An 18,655-nucleotide genomic window follows, 5' to 3' on the forward strand; every position below is an offset into this window, starting at 1 on the left:
TATTTGTGAGTCAAAGCAAGGCCAATGCGGGTCAGGCCAAGTTATCCCGGTGCTTATAATCAGGAGGCAAAATAGTGCAGAGGGTGGTAGACTTTCATTCTCTTGAAAAAATGTAATAATTTGATGGAGTCAAAACATTTGCCCCCGGCCTTTACCAGTGGAGGTCGAGATGAGAGGATATTTTACTTTGAAACCAGGAAATACTTGGTGAAACAAAAAAGCTGACTATCACCATTTTTATGAAAAGCCACTCTTGAACCTTAAAAGCTGAAAGTGTTTCTCATAAAAACGTAGTTTTTTTATACTAAATTAAGTTTCACTCAAAACTAAAATGTATTGTTTTTTCTTCACCATCAATTAAACATCGTTGTCTGCTTCAGTTTTTGTCAAACCTCCGTTTAGGATCATGAGTAAGAAGTGCCGGTTCTTGGTCGTGGTTTTATATTCAGACTGTGTGGACCAGAATTTAGCATGTTCAGACCGTTGGCACCAGAATATGGAGTGTTCAGACCATGTCGACCAGAAAGTTTTTTGTTCAGACCATGTGGACTGAGTGAATTCGTTTTCAGACCGTGTGGAACAAAAAAAAAATCCGGATTCAGACCGTGTGGACTGAAACAAGCTGGTTTCAGACCGTGCTGACCAAATGAATTTGATGTCAGACCGTGTGGACCGACCAAATATGAATTTTTATTGTCTGGACCAAAGAAATCCGGTTTCAGACTTCGTGGACCGGAACTTCTGGTTTGTGTTTTTGGACCTCGTGAACCAAAACAAACTCGGCACCAGACTGTTTTTACTCTTTAACTTGTTTTAAGACCAATATGTGCAACAAAAAAGGTTATGCGGAACCAGCCTACCCGGAGTTCATTTTTTATTGGAGAAAACGACTTAAGACTAGATCGTTTTTGGCCTTTTTTCACCACTTGCGTCAGATTTCATCCATTAGGATTTTAGGTTTGAGACTTTGACGTTACCAATAGAGCGTTTGACTTGTGTTGACATATTTTTGAAAACAATACGGAAGAATTACCCAAACTTTTAGGTTGGGGTTGAAAATGGTTCATATTTATTCGACATCCCATTTTGAAAACTTTCAGCAGAGGGTTTTGATTGCAGCCCCACTGACTGCTTTTGCGGCAGAGTTCATCCAATAGGAATGTAGGTTTGACACCTAAAGCAGGCGGTCTTCTAAAGCAATCAGTGTGGCTGCAATCAAAACGCTCTGCTGAAAATTGTCAAAATGGGATGTCGAATTAATATGAACCATTTTCAACCCCAACACAAAAGTTAGGTTAGAATTACCAAAACTTTTGTGTTCGGGTTGAAAATGGTTCATATTAATTCGACATCCCATTTTGACAATTTTCAGCAGAGCGTTTTGATAGCAGCCACACTGATTGCTTTAGGAAACCGCCTGCTTTAGGTGTCAAACCTACAACCCTATTGGATGAACTCCGACTCAAGTGGTGAAAAAAAGCCAAAAACGATCTAGTCTTAAGTCGTTTTCTTTCTCCAATAAAAAAATGAACTCCGGGTAGGCTGATTCAGCATAACCTTTTTTGTTGCACACATTGGTCTTAAAACAAGTTAAAGGGTCTAAACAGTCTGGTGCCGAATTTTTTTTGGTTCACGAGGTCCAAAAACACAAACCAGAAGTTCCGGTCCACGTGGTTTGAAACCGGATTTCTTTGGTCCAGACAATCTAAATCCATATTTGGTCGGTCCACACGGTCTGACATGGGATTCATTCGGTCAGCACGGTCTGAAACCGGCTTGTTTCAATCCACACTGTCTGAATCCGGATTTGTTTTTGTTCCACACGGTCTGAAAACGAATTCACTCAGTCCACACGGTCTGAACATAAGAGTTTCTGGTCGACATGGTCTGAACACTCCATATTCTGGTGCCAACGCTCTGAACATGCTAAATTCTGGTCCACACAGTCTGAATATAAAACCACGACCTAGACCCGGCACTTCTTACTCATGATCCTAAACAGAGGTTTGACAAGAACTGAAGCAGACAACGATGTTTAAATGATGGTGAAGAAAAAACAATCAATTTTTAGTTTAGTGTGAAATTAATTTAGTATAAAAGAAAACTAAGCTTTTTTGAGAAACACTTTCAGCTTTTAAGGTTTAAAATTGGTTTTCAAAAACAATGGTGATAGTCAGCTTTTTTGTTTCACCAAATATTTACTGGTTTCATCATTGCTCCAAAAAATGCTTAGAGTTTGCTTTGGGACCATGCGAAGGCCTTCTCGAGGCGTTCATATATATGAGCAGCAAATATGCTGTTCTAGGGGTAACTGCCCTTTAAAACACCTGAATACCGGATTATTTGGCTAATTGCAACTGTTTAACAGTTCCGCAAGCAAAATAATTTGATAATAAGATCATCTTTTTTATGAATTTTTGTTTGTGTTCGACTTTGTTTCGACTGACTCGACTTTTTGTTTCGACTTGGTGTGCGACCCGTCTCGGCCAAAATAAAAGTCGCATACGTCGCAGGTATTCGACCCGCCTGTTTGTTCGCTTGTGCTGGAGCCACGTTCAGACTTTGCAGCAATATTAGACTTTGCAGATTTTTAATTGCGTCGCGGTTATGAAATTTCGATCCCCACGCGAAACGAATCAGACTTGTCATTTCTAATTCTAAACATTTGACCCGTGTCTACACCAATTTTTTCAGAGTTTGTGTAGCGTGTTGAGGTTTTTAAAAAGCAGTGTTTTTTTTGCATGCACTCTCTATTCGGCGTTGCATGCTTTACAAAAGTGCCTGATATCATTTGTCAAACTTTGGTCAAATATATAGGTCAATTTTGTAAAATATTCAGTTCATAATTTGTTGTTCCGACTTTCGATACGAAAGTAACGGAATATTTGTGCTCGGGGTGGGTTTTTTTTTTCTTCAGACAAATTTCGACTTTTTAACTAGCCATTTTTGACGGAAATTTTAAAAATCATTCGAAAGGTATTGTTGTCCTAAGCTCAAATTTGAAACAATATTTCACCTGTGATCATTTTTCGTAAAGTTACGGGGGTTTAAAGATTGCAATTTTGGCCAGTTTGGGACAATTAACGCGCGATATTTCGCGCTATTAACGCGTAAGCGGAGAGTTAATCCGTCTTAGAAATTGTTCCAAATTGGTTAAAAGAAGCTTATTTGCCATAATTGGTTTGTTACAAGGAGCGAAATCTATCCTTTTGTACTTTATATGGCGTGTGGGGGGATGATTTTCATAAAAAAAATTCAATTTTTAGAAAAAAAAATTTAATTTTTTTTATTTCATTGAATTTTTTTATGTTATTACTGCTCCATAAACCTTAAAAGGTAGTCGGAACATTCAGGGCTTTGCCCTGTCACGAGCAGTCTTGTTGTTCCGACTTTCGATACGAAAGTAACGGAACATTTGTGCTCGGGGTGGGTTTTTTTTTCTTCAGACAAATTTCGACTTTTTAACTAGCCAACTTTGACGGAATTTTTTTGTATCATTCGAAAGCTATGGTTGTCCTGAGCTCAAATTTGAAACGATATTTTACCTGTGACCATTTTTCGTTAAGTTACGGGGGTTTAAAGATTGCCATTTTGGCCTATTTGGGACAATTAACGCGCAATATATTTCGCGCTATTAACGCGTAAGCAGAGAGTTAATCCGTCTTAAAATCGTTCCAAATTATGGTTGAAAGAAGCTTCTTTGCCATAATTGATTTGTTACAAGGAGCGAAATCTATCCTTTTGTACTTTATATGGCGTGTGGGGGGATGATTTTCATTAAATAAATCAAATTTTAGCATTTTTTTTTTTCATTTTATTTTATTACATTTAATTTTTTGATGTTATTACTGCTCCATGAAACCTTAAAAGCAGTCGGAACATTCAAGGCTTCGCCCTGATACGAGCAGTCTTGTTTGCATTTCAAAACAATACATTTAAAGTATGAAATATATTGAATATATTCCTCGTTTCCCCTCGTGCCTTTGCTCCATGATTTCCCATGCTGTGAATTAACTTTTCATTTGCAGCCGTCTACACAGATACTTTTGCTATACAATTTCCCAAAAAACGTTCAGATCAAGCTGGATTTCTTCGGCCTGAATTGTGTTTTCCACAGTTTGAACAAAAATCCATGACCTCGATCATGACATCGACCATGAAGTTGTCGAGGATTGCAGCAGCGGATTTAAAAGGACGGCTCATCCACTGTCTGAGGGAGTTTTATAATAATGCAGGTTTTTGGACAAACTTTTCGAAAACTCCCTAAAAAACGTCTCTTTCTCAAACAAAAATGAGCAGAAAGTGTTTAGGTAAATGTGTTTAGCGAAACTAACTTATTAATGCTCTTGTTTTAAATAATTTTATATTTAAAAGTTTTAAAATTATTACTAATGTTTCCAGTTGAAACTTTTGGGCTGGATTACACTGAATTTTTTTAAGGTTTTTGATGAGATCATTTTTTGAAGGAGCTACAGTGCTGATTTAAATTAACCGGACAAAACGCGTTAAACTTGAAATTTAAAACCCGTTTTTCTCAAATTGGGTTGAGTTTAGGTGAAAACTTATGAAGACCAAATTTGCTTAAAATTTTAGCAGAATTAATATGGTGTAATTTATTTTTCGAAATTTAGGCCCGATATTTTACCCCAAAAATGGGTCATTTTGGCTTTTCTTAGTTAATCAAAAATTACGCCAAAAATACCCGGTCGATCACAGACATAGCTATATGAAAGTGAGCCCCTTACTTAGGCCAACAAACTTTAAGAGGGGCATAACCTCCAAAAAAAGTTGCAAATTGTTTAAAAATTGTTTTTAAATAAAAAGTTGGTATTCTATATAGTAAAAACGACCTTTTTTGTCTATCAAACAAAAATAGGATATTTTATACAATTGTTTGGAGGTTATGCCCCTCTTAAAGTTTGTTGGCCTAAGTAAGGGGCTCACTTTCATAAAGCTATGTCTGTGATCGACCGGGTTTTTTTGGCGTAATTTTTGATTAACTAAGAAAAGCCAAAATGACCCATTTTTGGGGTAAAATATCGGGCCCGAATTTCGCAAAATAAATTACACCATATTAATTTGAGAAAAACGGGTTTTAAATTTCAAGTTTGACGCGTTTTGTCCGGTTAATTTAAATCAGCACTGTATGGAGTATAGGCTTTTTTCTCGTTTTTTTAATGCGTCAAGTCTATCATGAATTTGATTGAAACAGACATTTTCAGTCGGAATGTTTTGCCATTTAAATTGGAAATTTAACAGACAATGAGACCATTTTCCGATTGTTCTGTTCTTTGCTTGAAACGCATATCATAACCTGTTGAACTAGTTTAAAACTAGTATTCATATCCAATTATATTCTTGCTTACTAACCAATCATGATCCAGAACTAACACTGACGATTATTTATAATGCTGAAACTACTTGTAGTTTCAGCACAAGAACAATTTAAATATAACTTAGAAGACAGTTTTTCTCCTTTGCAAGAAATTCCAGATAGCTAACCCGCAAATACCAGTATACACTGGATCTATTGAGACTAGGATGTATCAGAGTAAGATAAAAATTGGTATCAGACTAAAAAGTTGCACGAATCTATCCGGTTAAAAATAAGACGGCGTGACGAACAGACGGTGTACTATATCTGAAATTACTCTATTGGTAAAGCTACTCCAGGCATAAACTCGTCTGGTGGGACCAAAAATCTCGAACAAGACCTACTAACAGATTAGATTTAGCAAAATAGAATAAGAAACAAGATCAAAATATCAAGTTCAAAAGTGTAACATGTTAGATAGCATAGACATTCCAATAGATAGTTCTCTACGTCTGGATACGTCTAATCCAATATTTCAAACGATACGGCAAACACCAGGTCAAAAACTGAATAACAAATTGAGCTTTTACATCGTGACAGGACGCAAACTGCAACGAATTTTTCTCTACAGAAATCTGCAGGCAGTAAATTTTCTTTCTCTAACATGAAATTGATTTGTTTGGAGAAATAAGATTCTTTTCCGAACAATATTTTTCTCGATGTTGTTTTTATCATAACGTATAACCATAAAAATGACTGATAAAAAGATACACAAGACTTTCCTTTCAACAAAATCTGCAGTAATTTCGAAAAATTTTGTGAAAGAAAAAATATGATAAAAAAAATTAGTTAGTAACAAAATTAAAGTTAGTTTTATTAAAGCTATCGAAGTACCTTGCTTCTCATGGGACCTGCTCTTTTCACCTTTTTCAATTTCTCCCATCCTCTTTATCCTTGTTTCCTCATCTTAATTAAAACCATTTTTATTCAAAGTTAGTATATCATTTAAATTTTCAACCTTTAAGTCATTTCTTTTAAACTCTAATCTTTTTAATTAACTTAAAATTAAAACTCAAATGTTATCCAAGTTTAAGCTTACTGTGTTTTTACTTAAATTTCACTTAAACTAGATCATCAAGGCTATCCTTGGATCTCTAACTTTAAGTTTTATTTCACTGAAATCAAAATTATTCGATCATCAAGGCTTTCTTTGAATCAATCAGAACAATTTTGTTCTCCCCTCCCACTTTTTTATAGTGTCTAATGACAACAAACGTCGATTCCTTTTCCAATCCTAATCAACGATCCTGGACTAAATTTTTGTTTTGAAAAACTAACAACTTTAATTAAGATAAGCAGTGAAGAACTCAGGTTACTCATCTTTCACATGAGCCCCTCCTCTCGCCTGACTCAAGCTAAAACAATCATAACTTTAGAAAGATTCAAAATACTATCTAACAATCTACTTCTGTTCTGATTGTAGCTGAACCTTGTGGATTGATTTTCTATTCTCAAACCACTCCACAATTATTTATTTCAACACAAAATATACGACAATGTATTTACACCACATAGACAAAAAATTGGATAAAATAGATCGAAAAAATAAACAAGAAAAAAGACAATTATAATGCACAAATTATGATTACAAACACAAATTATTAAACGAACATTTTCCAAAACATAAAATGCAAAACAATACTTCAAGACCTAAAGGACTCAATTGACAAAAAAACTAAAAAACGAACAAAAATTTCTCTTTCTGAATCAAAATCTGCAACACCATCATCAATTAAAGGTACACAAAACAAAAAATTCATAGTATCGTATGCCAGTACGACTATACAATCGAAATAAACAAATAGGACACCTTGAAAGCTACACATTAACCGTGATACAAAACAGAAAATGGTTCAATACGACAAAAAATTTTGACAATGATTCTTATCTTCCTTTTGTCATTTACCCACCAAGCGATCCCGCTAGACTAGTAGTACAGTTTTGTTTAGCAAATTTGTTCGAAAAAAGGAAATAGCCCATGCAAACAAGAAAATCCCGAAGTGAAAATCAAAAGACAAATGTTTGATCACTATCTACCAGGTATTAGTAATATCACCTAATATTACGGAAAATTTTCTATTGAAATCTTGCCACCACAAACAAATAAAACACCACATCGAATTCAAAAAGATGACATAGACCTAGACTTCTCGAAAATTTTAACAGAAAATATTAAAAAGATTTAACACCAAAATTCAGAAAGAGCAAACACATTATTCACAAATTATGTTTTCTACACCATTTATAGTTATATTTCTATAATAGAATCAAACGAACTTTTAAATGTTTTACCACCTCAAACATCTCAGCATACACTAATAAGACGTGTAATCAACCTTTTCTCGCAATTTTTAGACTCAACTCCGGTCTCAATTCACCGATAATGGTATATCACAAATGGTAAAAAATGATCTACTTAGAAATCTAGCATGGTTCATAACAGACTATTTTGTACATAATTTAGATTTAATTTCAACAGCAAGAAAAAGTTTCCGAGCCTAATCATGAAACGATGGAACCATATTAGCAGACAAAACAGATTATGTATGGGACCATGAATGCTCCCTTCTATTATTTGTCTAAATACCAAACGATATTTCAAGTGCAGCAATTGCCACTGTCTCCATGCACAAGAACTTTTTAGGAATAACTCCACTCACCATTGACGCAACACCCTTAAACTTTAAAACCAAAATTTATTGATAGAACAAGTAATAATAGTTTAAATTCAACATTTATAAATACACAGTAAAGCCTTAATGGTAGTAGAAATCTGACACAACAAGACATTCAAACCCCATCGCACTTTATTAACAAACAAGTAGTTAAAAATTACCTGCAACAGCACTGAAAAGTTTCGCTCCTATTCATCCAACAATCACAATCACTACAATCAACATTTTAACCATCCTTTAATCCAAAATAATTTCTTATGGATTATCAAACTTGTAGACCAAAAATTAAAACGCGACAATCAAACAAACAAAAATGAATTTTATTGCAAATCATAATTATGTTTTTTTTCTCAAACAATAACACTAGCAATCCAATAGCAAAACCCCTTTTTACAACGCAAAACCAATCAGAAGAACATAATTACACTAAACAAACACAACATTCAGTTTCCCTGTCAGCATTTTTTAATGAAAAACGAAAAACTCCTGCAGACCGCAATGGAAATTATCCATTTTTTCAACAAAAAAACCTTACAAACAAGCAATTCACAAGAAATCAACCACACTATTCTGAAGATGAAGATTACTTCAATCAAAATTAACAACAATACAAAAAAATCTCACGAAAAAATAAAAGGAATTTTGTTGACCAACCACATAATTTTTATCAACTATTTTTTTTGAACCCTAGTTGAACTCAGAAGAAACATGACAAACACAGCAACCCCTTCCTCAACGACAAAAGTTTGCTCAATCAAATGAAGTTATACCATCATAAAATCAAAGTTACCAAACAAATCCAATGCAAAATGAAATCCCATTACCATCTTATTTACAACAACACGAAATTACAAAAACCCAACCTGAAAACTTTACACAAAAATCAAACACAGCAGAAACACTCCAAATGACAATGAATTCATACCTATTATGATCATCTATTAATTCCAAAAAAGCGCTCACGGTATTCACAGGAACAGACCTTGAATATTCAGTAGAAGACAATCTAAAGGCAGTTACAGCAAATTTAATTTTAAGAATAGGTCTAGAACCAGTAAAAACCCGGTCGCACTGCAATCAGTAGATACATAGGGGCGCAGCAATAGTTCAAACCACTCTATATGTATCACTCTTACATATTGACATTAAATCTGATTGGAAATGATTCACACATGAAGTTTCAAAAATTATTGATTCTGAAAGAAGTAAACAACACCAAAGAGTTTTATGCAACGAAATTCGAAGACTTCTAAACGAAACAATAAAACTACTCGCAGTAAGAATTGAAACTCTAGTACGAAAAGCATATTTCCTCAACACACATGATTACAGGAACACGAAAATGGCCAAAGTTTTAATGATGACTCTAAGACCACAATTACGCAAAAAAGCAATGAAAAGGGAGCATCACATCCATCATTGATCCGAGAACCTGATATAGGTTTTAGAAAATTAGTTGATAAACTAGAGCAAGCTAAAGTCACAATGAAATTAAAAGAAACAGAAAATATGTAAACAATGTTCAAACAACAAACTAACATATCAACAATAAAACAGACTCTAATGAAGAGGTAGCAGACAAAATGACTCAAAGAAAAAAAAACATCTATGGAAAGAATCCGAATTTCAAAGGCTAAGCATCATTCAAAAATTGTTGCATTTTTTGCCGCAGATATAGACAGAGCATTGCTGAATGCAAAAAAAACAACAAGACAACCTAAATAGACCACAAAAACAGAGAGAACCAAGTAGTCATGAATTTTCACCTATCAAAGAAGTAAAACATCATCACAGTGCATGAAATTCTTTGGCCTCTGCTTCGCACTAAAAACGAAATCCTCATGCTCGCCAAGTCTCTCATAACATCCGACACAATAAAAACAACTTCCCCCATGGATTTTTCCTAAAACAGAGCCCTCGTAAGTATGAATTTCAAAATGAACCTTAACAAATAGAACAAAACTCAACATTATTACACGTTTTAGTCTTATCGTTTTTTAGATTTCACCAATCAATCATCTAAAACAAAAAAAATGCAAATAAAAAATCACAAACTTTTGTTATAATTTTGTAATTTAAATCTAACAATGAAACTGAAAAATCCAAGTGGAAAAAATTTCATAACCAATGCAGAAAATTAATATTAAAATTCAAAAAATTCTAAGTAGTAAGTTAATAAAACGCAAAAAAATTACAAGCAACAAATTTTCTTACGTGAATTTCTCTTATAACTGGTTAGTTGTCATTTCCTTGACCACATTTTACACAGTCTATCCAGCAAACTCGCACAATGCAACCACGTAGAATTGGTTAATAAATGAATTTTAAGTTTCAATGATAATTGATAACAACTCTAGCTTGTTTTCACGCGTTTCAAACGTTCCTTTAACACGGTTGGAAGGAATTATAAAAAAGTTCAAATTAACCAACGCAGCTTACTAAACCGCTTGTATAAGAAAGTCCCACGATACTCCAGATTAAACCCAGGTGAAAAACTGGATAAATTTTTATTTTGAAAACCACTTTCAACATTGATTGAAATCACTTGAAATCTTAAAAACTAAAAAAAAACACAATTATCAGTTTTTGATAAAAGGACACAACCAAAAAAACTAAAATACCTTATAAAAAGGACAAAACTTGAACACAAAAAGAAACTCTGCTCAAATGGACGGTAAAATTACACTCCATTCTGGCCTAATCCACCAGAACATGACGTCGCTCGAAGTACAGGCGCGCACTTTGTGCTACGACTCCGATTTTCATTTTTTGCTAAGAGTGACTCCAGGGGAGCAACTCTTCAAAATAACCGAAACTAAAAAAAACGCTTTTTAATAAACATCAACAATTAATAAACATCATACTATAATTGATCTCACTAACAAGATATAAATTTAATATGCAATGTAAAAAATTATATTTTTTAGAGCAAACGGAACGAGCAGCGAAGGGAGATGAAAACTCGACGACATTCCGACTCTGGAATGGCAAATGTTTTGGTTTTGCCGTAGCTACAACCCTCACAGGATTTGAAGTATGGGCCCAACAATGCCGCAAAGGAACCCATTGAAGACGAACAATGGCCAACTAAGTGTTGACTTCTTATACAGACCCTAGTCACTTGGCGCTTCACACATAAAGGTCAATCTTCATGTTGCACGTAGTCTCACTCTAGCTTAACGAAATCAACACATCACTGCATCAATCTGATACGATCACTCAAGACGATTTAGGATAAAACGAGACCCACTTCTGGAACACGAACAACTGGCCTTCTTCTCTCCACGAAGACAACTACATCTCTCCCTCCTTCACGCATCACTGCTTCAAAAGAAAACGATTCTAAAAAACAAAGAAATCTCTCCATCCATCCTTCACTACAAAAAACAATTTGAAAACTAAAAACGCTCTAAACCTCGGATGGGTGCAACCAGTTCAAAACTAGTATATATAACCAATAAAATTCTTGATGAAATCATCTCAATAAAATATTTCGTACTAACCAATCATGATCCATAACTAACACTGACGATTATTTGTAATGCTGAAACTTCTTGTAGTACCTGATCGAATATCTGTGGCTGATACCGATGATCATTCGTTTTTTCATGGCCCCACACTGATTAGATTATCCAGAATATCATCTTTCATAATTTTAGCCAAGCAACATTTTGGACTTCTGTCGATCATGATATTTTTTAGTCAAGCTATCATGATTTCGTTTTGTCGCTATCTACGTCAGTCAACGTCCTCTTTTTTCTACAGAGCCATCTTATCTTTTTGTCCCAATTGCTTGCTACAATTTCACAATTTTTTTCTGATTCAATATCTTTCAGTACTTCAATCATTTTATAGCATTTCGTTCAATAAAATTGCTTCAGACCCCAAAATCTTAAGGTTGGCATCGAAGGCTTGAATAACCAGTTCTTCTACAGATTATTTAATGGTCTTTACCAGGGGCGGATTTAGGGGGTGCGAGCGCGGGGATTTGACAAGAAACGCCTCCCCTTCAGGGGTTCGACCCCTCACTAACCAAAGGGTCGCACATTGTGTGTTATTTATTGGCATCCATTTTAAAATTTCTCTAAAAAGTCAAAAAAAGGCAATTTTACCCGTTTCTTCAAAAACTGCCGGCGGCGCGATAAATTTGATCAAAACAGGGTCAGTATAAGGATTTAGGAGAAGTTATTTTATTTGACTTTAAAAAATTCGACATATTTTGTAAAAAAATTCCGAAAGTCCGCCAACTCGAGAAAAACCTGGATCAGCCTAAGTTCTACTAAATGTACAGAAGAAAAATAAAATATATATAGCTTTTTGCTATCAAACTTTTAATTGCCACATTTTGCACTGATCTGTTTATGATCTTCCAGTTTTTTCAAAAAACTTTTCTTTTTTAAGGCCCGATTACACATACAATGTTTTTGAGTTTTGAATTTGTTCACTTTTGTCCAGAACATGTTCAATCGTTTATATTGCTCCTTTGAGGACAATAGGCGTGAATTCTGAAAAATTTTGGTTCAGATCGAAAATATGTCATTGGTTTAATGGTTCGCTCAGAAGGACTCCTGTCTAACATTCTATTTTTTTTCAGATAGCATATGTTAATACAAACCGTGAAGGTCAATTGCTTAGACTTGGTAACAGCAAAATTCTCACCATGCGTAAAGCTATACTATTCAACAACCACTCGCCCTATATCAAATCAAAATTCAATTAACTTAACTCAATATCAGATAACTTAAGTTATGCATTAATAATTAGCACTATGTTTCATCTTGTTTCATCTAAATTTCAATAGGTACAAATGTGACGCGTATCGCAGTTAAAAAAATTTTTCATCCAAAACATAAGAGGAACAAATGTAATGCATATCGCAGTTTAAAAAAGTTTAAGCTAATTTTATCATTCCTGGGTCATTGAATCACCTGCCGCAAATTTCAAGGCCTTCTAATAACATTAGTTTATCTATTCTCTTCTTTGCTTATTGTCCGTCTTATTCATCAACAGCCTTCTTTCTCGTCACTCTTTTTTCCCCTGCTGGCTCATGCTCACTCGCTTTCTGATTGCTCATTAGACCGCCTGCTCGCTCGGGGATACGTCGTCGTATGCGTACAACGGGTCCAGCTTCTTTTTATGAAAACAATTAAGCATACATACTGATTGCTCTCAGCGCTTTATCGCTTGTCAAGTCCACTACTCTCAGTTTTCCAGACTCAAGGACGCACATCAAGCCTCTGCCTCTCATTGCTTTTGTGACACAGTTAGCAATCATCATGGAGTTTGGAGCTTAGTGAAAATTTATTTTTGCTTACCTGACCATGGACCCAGCAACCGCGATATATCGTCATGGTATTTTCACATTGTTGTTAAACTGTAGTGAGTCTAAGGTTGACTTTTTTCAATATGTAAACACTGTGAGTTTGCCAATGTCTCTCTCAGCTCTGAGTAGTAGACTATCGTCTTCCAATACAAACACTCCTCGCTGCTATGGTCAGTTTTTCGGCAAACGGTTCTATTCTAAAGACATCCCTATAAGTTCGTCAGACTATTTTTTGACTACCAACCCGGGATGACCAAAAATACTAGTCATACAATTTCCATATATGGAAAAATGCTAGTCATACACTTTCCATGCAATTCCATACGTACAGAAAATTGCATGAAAGGTCTATGATTAGTATTTTTTTCATATATGGAAATTGTATGACTAGCATTTTTTCATATATGGAAAGTGTATGACTAGCATTTTTTCATATATGGAAATTGAAAATTTAGAAACTTTTCATATATGAAAATTTTATGACAAGCATTTTTTAACAATTAGAAATCCAGCAAAATGAGGCAAAAAAACTACTTTAAAGAGCGAATAGCCAACGGTGTCGAGGGATTGCACTATGGTTATTTATATGATCTTTTGAAGAACCCAGTCTGGGAGATCGTCGTTTATGCCTGAAAATTATGCCTGTTTTCAGATGTCTCTTAGCGCAAAAAAAATCCCAATGTTAATTGGGACTTCGGTATAATATCATCATTATATTTTGCAACAAAACTCATTTTTTAAAACTATAAAATTTGAAATTTGAAAATTTTGATGAGAATAAAAGCGATGAAGGAAACCACTACTATGAAAAAAATCAGAACATTATGTTTATTAACTCATTTTTCCCTATTATTGCGGTCTCTAGATACCTATTAAGAACGTCGTTGATTTCATTTTGTATCATTATGCAAATCATTTGGAAGAAGTCGGAAATAGATTTAGAAAGCAATTGAAGAATTTTTGAGTTCTTTAACAACTGAAAATTTAATGTTTTTTGACTTTGACCACTAATTTTTTAGTGTCACAGACTAACAAAAACTTCACCTCTAAAAGTGGTAGAAACTATTGGCGTAAATATTCTGTTGAAATGAAATTGATTTTATACAAATTTTGAGTGTTAAAACTCTGTATATACTTTACTACGTACTCTTAAGGAATCGTTCAAATGAGTGTGATGTGAAACTTAAAACCGAGTCGTGATTCATATTTGAATGAAATATCTGAAAAACTGAAAAGTATTTAGGTTATCAAAGGTGATTTTTCAAAGACAGAGAGACAGAGAGAGAAGAGAAAAACGAGGGAAGTTGCTTGCAATAGCTTCTCTGTTTTTCATCACACTTGAAGCTTTTCTGAGATCATAAGTGTATTATTGTGCCGACGTTCGATACGAAATTTACGGAATATTTGTGCTCGGGGTGGGTTTTTTTTCTTCAGACAAATTTCGACTTTTTAACTAGCCATTTTTGACGGAATTTTCTTATATCATTCAAAAGGTATTGTTGTCCTGAGCTTAAATTTGAAAAGATATTTCACCTGTGATCATTTTTCGTAAAGTTATGAGGGTTTAAAGATTGCCATTTTGACCAATTTGGGACAATTAACGCGCGATAAAATTCGCGCTATTAGCGCGTAAGCGGAGATTTAATCCGTCCTATAAATCGTTCCAAATTGGTTGAACGAAGCTTATTTGCCATAATTGATTTGTTACAAGGAACTAAATCTAACTTTTTATCCTTTATATGGCGTGTGGGGGGACGAATTTCATGAAAAATTTCAAATTTTAGAAAAAAAAATTTTCATTTTATTTTGTTTCATTTAATTTCTTAATGTTATTATTGCTGCTCCATAAACCTTAAAAGGCAGTCGGATTTTTCAGGGCTTCTCCCTGATACGAGCAGTCTTGTTGCTTTTTGTTCCGACTTTCGATACGAAAATAACGGAATATTTGTGCTCGGGGTGGGTTTTTTTTTCTTCAGACAAATTTCGACTTTTTAACTAGCCATTTTTGACGGAACTTTTTTATATCATTCAAAAGGTATTGTTGTCTTGAGCTTAACTTTGAAAAGATATTTCACCTGTGATCATTTTTCGTAAAGTTATGAGGGTTTAATATTGCCATTTTGACCAATTTGGGACAATTAACGCGCGATATAATTCGCGCTATTAACGCTTAAGGGGAGATTTAATCCGTGTTATAAACAGTTCCAATTATAATCAATTGCTTAAACGAAGCTTATTTGCCATAATTGATTTGGTACAAGGAACGAAATCTATCTTTTTGTACTTTATATGGCGTGTGTGGGGATGATTTTCAAAAACAAAACTCAAATTTTAGAAAAAAAAATTCGTTTTATTTAATTTCATGTAATTTTTTTACGTTATTACTGCTGCTCCATAAACCTTAAAAGGCAGTCGGAATATTCAGGGCTTCGCCCTGATAAGAGCAGTCTTGTTTCCTCTTGGTATCTGTTAAGCAGTGAGTTCGTCTCTCGACTAAAAGCCTGCTGGCGAGAGCGCTTTTCTGATCTGACTGAATACTACTTTGATGAGAGTGAAAACAGAGCCAGGCAGGAGTATTACGCTGCTCTTAGAGTAGTTACAGAACAGAAGGATGAAACAGGGAAGAGAGAAAACGATTTTTAATCTCTTAGTGGGTGGTGAGAACTACTGGCTAGAATTTTGAGAGCTCGTTTTTTATACTGGAGTTTGTGGTGGGGTAGAGGGGGGGGGGGGGGCTAAATCCGCCTAAATCCGCCCCTGTGTAGGAATACGTCAGTAGTTTGATGAAATTGAGAAAAAAATTATATTTTTCTCATATAATTTTTATTTTACATGATCGGAGTCAGAGTATTCTGGGCTAGTCGCATAGCAAAAGGGCATGCTCGTTTGGCTCTCGGCATAACAGCAAGTCAATGGGCTTTGCTGTTGCTGTCGGAACACCTTTATCAGATTGAATCATTTGTGCAAGCAGTAAAAATCACAAGATCTATTTTCTTAAAAACGAATTCGCTGTATTAGATTATCCGGACTTCCAAAAAAAGGTGACATTAGATAAATTTTCATGGCGCTTTTTCCTTAAGAAAAGTTTTAAGATCAAATCGCGGAAAATAAATCAATTTTACTACAATTCAACCTCTATGTTGGCCGCAATACTTTATGTATACAATTTTTACGCTATTGGCGTGGTAGATGTGAGCATTATATGCGCTTGTAGATTTAAACAATCATTTTTTCCCAACAAAAATGAGCAATCATTTATTATTGTTGGTCATATATGATTGATATATGCTTTTTGGTTTAAGTACGTGCATTGTATTTTTTTGCTACTTCAGACCGTTTTCAGACCAATAAAGCGCACAGTGTATAAACATACATTTTATTTTACAACAATTTCACCAGCATATTAGACAAAATATGGATACATCTTTTTTTCTTTTCTGTTACATTTAAAACATCTTCTGTATGCTACTGAAGTCTGTTTTTAACAAGAACATGTCCATCTAAATCAACAAAAGAATGAACAAAAAATAATTTAATATTCCATTTTTAATGAAAAGTTCCGGTTTGTTCATAAAGTTTGACAATATTTATTATGTTTCAAAATCCTAGCAAATTAATTTAAAATTTTTTGTATCGTTTATTGACGTGATTATTAAAATTACTTGTGACAGTTGAGTCATTTTGTTTGGTATTTTTTGAAAAATTAGCGACAGATGGCGAATTTCAATGGAGTGAACAACAACATGTCCGTCACAACCGGTTATGTTTGTATGGATAATTCTGTTTCTGGACATCCCCAAAGTATCCAAACAAACAACAAGCTGGCAAACAACTCAGTAGCTCAATTTGTAGAGCCTCAAAATAACTCAACCATAAAAATCGCTTATATTAATTTTCCAAGAGTGCATCAAGCTTTCGACAGGCCTCGAGACAATTTAGATTCGAATTATTTTCCTCCAAACTTTGCAGTTATTCCGCCTACTCACATTGGCATCGGGCAGCAGTTTTTAGGTGAGCAGTTTGGTTTGTGTTTTCGGCTGCGGTAGTTTTAGACACTTTTAAGGGAAGCGAACCCGGGTCTTTTCTGTAATACTAAAAGATGAAAAAAGAAAATGATTTTTTTTTTGAAAAATTGGACTGACTTTGTTTACAAATGTAGGGGTGATATCACGAGCGATAATACAATCTAGAAAATCGCAAAATTGTAAATAAAACGACAATTAAAGGCGCATTTCAAAATAAAATTTAAGTGCAGAAAACGCCAAAAAATGGGGAAAAATGACAAAATGTCAATTTGAAGCTAAATTAAGGAAGTCTGCTTCATTTTTACCAATCTGATAACAAAATATAGCATTTTAAATTAACTTTCTCCCAATTTATAACAGAAATAAAACCGAAAAGCTGATAGTCTTTACTTTTCTTCAAAAACAGATATTATATTTATTTAAAAAGCTAGAATGTAGTTTTTGATACGTCCTCAAAAGGACCATTTAAAAACACCCTATCTCCACAGCTCTGTTTTAAATTAGGGACTACTTTGACGATTTTATTTCAAATTGGGATAATAATACGTCTTATATTTTGTTCTTTTAAACCGTAAGCGGCAAACTGAATGTTCCCGAATTGTACTGAGGCAAGAAACTTGCTCATATTAAAGCGTTTCCACGCTGAAGTGATATCATTTGGTGCTTTACCTAGCTTGTGAGGAGCGGGGGATAAGTTTCAAAAAAGTGTTTTTTTTTTTGATTTTTTCTATAAGATTTTTTAAAGCAAAAAGCTTGTATTCGACATGGAGCAGCAGAAAAGATTTTCAATTCTACGGCCCGGCAGGTTCCAAACTTTTGGGACCTGCCAACTATAATGTATCACCCAGACTTGTTCAGTGTTCTTGACTCTAATCACTTGTCCCGTGGTCAGACTACTTTTATAACTCGCGTATCCATAGAATTCTAGTTACCATTTCCCTTGCTACTTCTTTTGAAATCCAACTACCTTTATAATGGTCGTCTTTTTAATAATCAGCCAAGGTTGTTAAGTGCAGGCATCACACTCCATGTTGGCCTGGTAATTATTAGACCTAGTATTTGTTGAGTCATTTCGCTAAGTGCAGTCAGATTAAAAAGTTCATTCGTTGAGTTTTTAGTGACCGACGCTGCCAAGACTAGAAAATCGCTAGCAAATGTCATCTCGTTGTCTGCCGCAGAAACAAACTCCTGGATCAGCATAGTGTCTTTTATCACTGGTCTTACTACAATGAGTTCGAGAAACTCGAAAGTTTGGCGT

This window comes from Symsagittifera roscoffensis, chromosome 3 (genome assembly GCF_963678635.1).
Source record: "Symsagittifera roscoffensis chromosome 3, txSymRosc1.1, whole genome shotgun sequence".
NCBI lineage: Eukaryota > Metazoa > Xenacoelomorpha > Acoela > Convolutidae > Symsagittifera > Symsagittifera roscoffensis.